The following is a 6857-nucleotide window of genomic DNA, read 5'->3' on the forward strand; positions in this document are numbered from 1 at the left end:
GAAGAAGGAGAAGGACCTGCCAGTGGGCCTCCCTGTGTGGGCAGTGCCCTAGGGTGCCACCAAAAAAGGAGGGCGGGGAGGTCTATAAATCTCATACATACTGAAAATGCAAAAACCCTTTAGCTGCTGTGTGAAATGAAAACTTCATAATTTTACAAGGAAACAAAATTTACTACCTGAAACCACAGACCCTGCTCCTGCCTTTGTTCAAGCTAATTTGCATTCCAACAGAGCACAGAGATAGCCGGCCACAAGAGAGATTCTTGCCCAGAAGAGCATTTCATCTTTCCACTCTTCTGTGAAATATGAAACATCATAACCAGAAAGAAATAAGATTCTACATCCTGCTTACCACCAGACAATTTCAAGGTAAAGAAACATTTCCAACTTTTCTCTGAGCCCAGTTTGCACAAAATGAACTGTTCCAAGCAGGAGACTTTACCACACTTGCAGCAATCCTGTGAAATGTGAATTTTCATTTCTACCAAGGAGAATTTTTACAATCTTTGCAATCTCCTGTGCCTGATTATGGGTGTATGTGCCTGAAAGCTTGCAAATAAAGGGTTTTTTTTTGCAAATATCTAGTTGGTCTAATAAAAGATAACCTCTGCCACAAATTTTGATTCTAAAACCCTCTTAAGGTGTTCTCAGAGCCATCCTACAGTACTTACTTTTAGAACGCAAGATCAGATTAAACAAAGGAGTAAGTACAACAGCCTAATATAACTGCATAGGTAGGGAGCACACTCATGTGGATATTTTCTTAGTTTGCTATTTCCTTGGTTTGCTGAGGTACGTGAATTTATAACAACTTATTAGCTAGAACATTTAACTTTGAGGTCAAATCTTGGAACTCTTAGAAAGGACACTCTAAACCAATACCATCCTTTGAGGTGCCTTCGGGATGTGACTGTTCAGTAGCACCTGTAGCAACTCAAAATGCTATATACAAAGTTGATTAAAACTGACATCCTGCAACATTTGCTGCCCTCCACTACTTAATGCAGAAAATAGAACAATACAAAAAAAATTAAAGCAATGAAGCAAAGGACAAACTTATTTTAGAGGATAGAAAGAACAATTATGTAGATGCCATGCTAAATGGGGACTGTAAAATCTCTGGGCTTGGATCCATGCCTTCACATGTGTGTGAAGCAAAGTTCTTTTGGTAATATCTTTTGTTGGATCGAATGTATAGTTGAAAGAGGTGTTAGACAGTTTTCAGGCACAAAAAACCCTTCTTCAGGTCTAGGAGCCAGATTACAGTGGTGACAACATATGAAGGATGCCAAAATTCATTATTTGCAATGAAATATCCACAATAGGGAGAAAAAAGAAACCAGACTGCACAATGACCTATAACATTTCATATGCGTTTTTAGGATTTAGCACAATACGCATCATATTTTGTGACTGATAACATTTTATGATCCATGCTGTAAACTTAGGCAGAAGACAAGACTCTGAAATATGTAGATGGACCTAACATTAGGGCTAATTTGCTTCTGCAAGTAGTAGTGGTCTTTTAAGAGACTAGACCATTCAGTTGTGGAACTTATGGTGTCAAACAGGTTCTCAATAAGAAATTTAGAAAACTTGACTGCTTACTTGGGTCCAAAAACCTAACGAAGTCAATGGAAATGAATTTCCATTTATTTTAATAGGTTCCAAGGCAAGCCTCACAGATAGCCTCTCACAACCAGGAGGATCCTATAGCACTCTACAGAATTGGGAAAACGTGTGGATATCATGGAAAAGGGAGGCTCCACCTTAACCAACATCGAGAACATGGACAACAACATGTTAGGGTCCAGCTTCAAGAACTTCTGAGACAAGCTGCAGGAGCATTCAAACACCAGCACCGTTGCACAACAGAGAACATGAATAAAGAATAACTTTGCCATCTGAAGAGACTTTCTAGGTCCTTTAGTGAGAACTGATATCCAGCCAAGATTCCAGGTTTAATACCATCACTTTTGAATAAGTGACATGGGATCTTTAATTAGCACAAATGGGTGGGGCCTTGGTTTAGGTCTCATCCAAAAGGTGGTAAGGAGAAATATTTTCCACAGTTCTTGTTGAAAGGATTCTTGGCATGGCAATGACTCAGTGTAGCATTACATGGTTTATTAGCCTTGATAACTTTTCACCTCCTTGGCAAGGCACTATATACATACATGACCTTGATACATGAAAATTAAACACAGGGGCTATAAAAAAAAAATAAAAATAAATATATATAGCAGGTCAGACATTTCCTCAATGTACAAAAGATCATATAACACATAGGCCAAAAGACTTTTCTTGTGCTGAAACAGGACCCAATCTTGCAAGACACTGAACACCTTGAGAAATACTGAGCACATTCCTTTCACAATGTGAGATAATGATGCTGTGTCAGCCCATCTTGGAAAGAGGCCAATACTTGGTAATCCCCCTTCCCCTATTTTGTAGCACTTCAGCCATTTTTTAAGTGCTTCCTTGGTTATGAACCTCTTTATCCTTGCTGTTTGGAGCATTACAAAGGCTCCTGGAGTGCTTCAAACAGCACACCTGTTCATAGCAGTCATAGCTGAGGCAGGTCTCATACAAAAAACCTGAGGGAGAGAAAAGCATTTTTTTTGTTTGTTCGTTTGGGTTTTTTGCAGTTGTAGTCAGGAGGATAAGGGAAGTTTAGTACCAGCAGTTAGTTTCCACTTAAAGAAAAAAGAATACAGAAAATTGGAGTTGAAAGGGACCTCGGGAGGTCATTTAGTCTAACCCCCTACTCAAAGCAGGACCATCCCCTACTAGATCATTCCAGCCAGAGCTCTGTCAAGCAGGGATTTAAACTCTAAGGATGGAAATGCCACCACCTCTCTAGGTCAGTCATTGAAAGGTAAAGAACTGATTAAAATGGAAATGAAAGAACATGCGCAAGAGAAGTAAGGGAACTACATTCTTGCCAAACATCAGGAAAATAAACCATTTAAAAGAAGTCATGTGCACAAGTTCTGATAGAAATAATCAGAAGCAATCTATAACTTCAGCAAGGGTGACACATCTAAGGCCCCCTCTACACATGCAGGTAAGAGCACAATTGGATGTAATACATGATCCACACAACCACACCTCCTGCCATGCCACACATGGCCCAGCTTGGACTGAGAGACTGGCCAAGTGTGGGGACTTTGGGTACCGGCTGTGCATTTGGGCCTGGGGATTTCATGCATTTCCTGAGCCTTGGAGATCATGGCAACCACAAACCCCTGGGGCAGTGGTGTTTCACGCTTGGCACGGTGCACCCATGTGTCTGATAAGTCTGTCAGCTGATGGGGCTCCCAGTTGCCGGGGAGACCCTGCTACAAGTGTAAATTAAAGCTCAATAGCAACTAGCTATAAAAAATAACACACATTTTCAAGGTCTAACTTTATTGCTGGTTGGAGCTTTTTATCATGTGATAAGTACTTTGCACATGTCACTAGTCTTAAGGTAACTACACAATTAACCAGTCAGTTGTGCAATACCTGTAACATGTAGAGGAGCCTAAGAAAGAAAGAAAACCAACATCCCATAGCACAGGTCCTTGACTGCAAAAATTCACATCTGAATCTGTATTTCCGAAGGGAAAGCATATCTGATTTAGTAAAAGAATAAAATGGTAGTAATCACAGACTTTTATAAATTGCTTCTAACAAAGTAACTTTTTGTAAGGGTATTCTAAGCATGCATGCCTGTACTGAACAGTTTTTCTAGCACATAATTTCCAGTTGGGTTATGGTTTTCTACCAAAATAGTTACAGGAGAACCTCTAGTGTTTATGCAGTTATACTAATACATCTTAGCCATGTTATAATAAGAGAAAGCTAGAAATAGGACTGAACACTTACGGTGAAAATTTATAGAAAATTTGAGGTGCTTTTGGCAATGTCCTTGCAGCTGGCATTCTCTTATGAACAAAATGAGTGTACTTGCCCATCAGCATGGGAAAGGCTTCCAGCAGATTTTGCCACAGCCCTGGTCAATTCATGTTGCAACTCTCTTCTCATTTCTTCCTCTTTTGAACCTTGCCAGGGTTTCAAAAGACTGTAGACATCAGAGGCATTTAATTGTGATGGTGTGTTTCAGGTGTGATGTTCAGCAGCTTTAGTAGAAGGCTTTCCTAATGCATTCTTCTTTTCTTTGCTTTCATAGTCATAACAAACTCTTCAATCATGTTCATAGTCTTCTGGGGCTTATGCATGATGCAACATTTTTTAAGACTGAGTTGATTTGTAATGCAGTATTGTTTTAAATCTTGTGATTTATCCTATATATGGTTGACTGTCCAATGGAAATGTAGCTAGAACCGTAGAATAGAAATGTCTAATAGAAAGTTAGCAGTGTAGGCATGCCCTTTTTCGGGTGATGCTGCTGCTATCCCTGGCTGATCTGGGCATAAGGGGGGATCCCAAAGCTGCTCCTGCTCTGCTTCTGCTGAGGGCTGTGGCTCTGCAGTGTGCTGGTCTCAGACAGCAGTGGGGCTTACAGGTTCCTCCTCCCAGTACCTATTCCCTGCTTGCCCCTATCCCATTGGCTAGAAGTAGGCACTGGAAGGAGGAACCAGACCCTACCACTGCCCCACTTTGTACCTCCATCAGCTAGGGGCGGGAGGAAGGAGGGGTAGAGCCACTCCTGATCTGTGCTGCAGGGAGCCAAAACTACAGGGAGCCCACCTCAGCTGGGGACAATAGTGGCAACACACAGGTTTATCCTTCTAGTGCCTGCTTCTGGCCAGTGAGGATACCTGGGGAGAAGAAAGGTGGGCAGAGGCTGGAAGAAGGCACCTGTGCACCACTGCTGCTGTCCCCAGCCAAGCCTGGTCCCCATGCAGTAGGTCCCCACAGCCCGCCTCTGCTCCCCCCCTCCCCCATCATCTACAGTAGGGTAGAAACAGCTCCACCTTCTTCTCCCTCACCTTTGGCTCACCAAAGGCACTCAGAAACATCTGAAGGCCAAAAAGGAGGCGTACATCCAGTGGAAGGATGGGGGGGCCCATCACCAAAGAGGATTATACCTCCATAGTGCGAGTCTGTAGGGAGGCTGTTAGGAAGGCCAAGACAGAACTAGGGATAGCAACAAGGATCCAAGGACAACAAAGTCCTTTTTTAAATACATGGGGAATAAAAAGAAGGCACCAGGCAATGTGGGGCCCCTGCAGGATACGCTTGGCAGTCTGGTAGTTGCACTAGATGAAAAAGCAGACCTTTCTAACAAATCCTTTGCCTCCATTTTTCTGAGCAGGGATCAGGACTTTTCCCCCACTGGGATTCAGGATGGACTCAGGAGTGACTCCGCCAGACCTAGGGTCAGGGAAGACCTAGTTAGGGAACTTCTGGAGAGGCTGGACATGTTCAAATCAGGAGGTCCAGATGCTCTCCACCCTAGGGTGCTGAGGGAATTGGCAGGGGTCATCGCAGGGGCCCTGGCACAGCTTTACAAGCACTCATGGTGCTCTGGCCAGGTACCAGAAGACTGGAAGAAGGCCAATGTGGTCCCCATTTTCAAAAAAGGGAGAAGGGAGGACCCAGGCAACTATAGGCCTGTTAGTCTTACTTCAGTCCTGGGGAAGCTCTTTGAGAAAGTTATCCAGGAGCACATCTGGGAGGGACCAGCAGGGGGAAGGATGCTCAAGGGCAACCATGATGGGTTCATTAAGGGCAGGTCCTGTCAGACCAACCTGATAGCCTTCTACAATCAGGTCACAAAATCATTGGATGCAGGCGTCACGGTGGATGAAGTCTTTCTGGACTTCAGGAAGGCCTTTGTCACTGTCTCCCACCCCATTCTCATTAAAAGGGTAGGTGACTGTGGCACTGATGCCTACACAGTCAGATGGGTCACAAATATGGCTAGGGGGCTGTACCCAGAGAGTGGTGGTGGATGGGTCATATTCGACCTGGAGGAATGTGGGCAGTGGAGTACTCCAGGGCTCGGGCCGGTGCTGTTCAATTTCTTTATCAGTGACTTGGACGAGGGGTAAAAAGCACCCTGTTCAAATTTGCTGATGACACCAAGATTTGGGGTGAAGTGGGCACGCTAGACGGGAGGGACAGGATACAACTGGAACTGGACAGGTTAAGGGGTGGGTGAAGGTGAATAGGATGGGATTCAATACTGACAAGTGCAGCGTCTTGCACTTGGGCAGAAAGAACCAGCAGCATACCTATAGGCTAGGGACCTCCCTTCTCGAAAGCACAGTGGCAGAAAAAGATCTTGGAGTCATTATCGATTTTAAAATCCACCAATGCAAGCATGAGGTCAGCAAGGCTAACCGCACCTTGTCACGTATCCACAGATGCATCATGAGCAGGGCCAAGGAGGTGATCCTCCCCCTCTATGCGACACTGGTCAGGCCACAGTTGGAGTACTGTGTCCAGTTCCGAGCGCCGCACTTCAAGAGGGATGAGGCCGCAACAAGAGAGTCCAGAGAAGGGCCACGCACATGATCAGGGGCAGCAGGGCAGGCCCTACAAGGAGAGGCTATGGGACCTGAATCTGTTCAGCCTTCACAAGAGAAGGCTGAGAGGGGATCTAGTGGCTGTCTATAAACTTATCAGGGGGGACCAGAGGGGAATGGGCAAGACTCTATTCCATTGAGCGCCTCCCGGAGTAACATGGAATAACGGCCATGAGTTGATTGAGAGTAGGTTCAGGCTACACATCAGGAGGCACTACTTCAGTCAGGGCAGCCAAGATCTGGAAGCAGCTTCCAAGGGACGTGGAGCTGGCTCCTACCTTAGGGGTCTTTTAAAGAAGGCTTGATAACTACCTAGCTAGGGTCATACGAGCTTAAAACTTACTAGCTTAAAACTACCTAGCTGGGGTCATATGAGCC

This window comes from Gavialis gangeticus, unplaced genomic scaffold, assembly GCF_001723915.1.
Source record: "Gavialis gangeticus isolate Ggan-Ray unplaced genomic scaffold, GavGan_comp1, whole genome shotgun sequence".
NCBI classification, from domain to species: domain Eukaryota; kingdom Metazoa; phylum Chordata; order Crocodylia; family Gavialidae; genus Gavialis; species Gavialis gangeticus.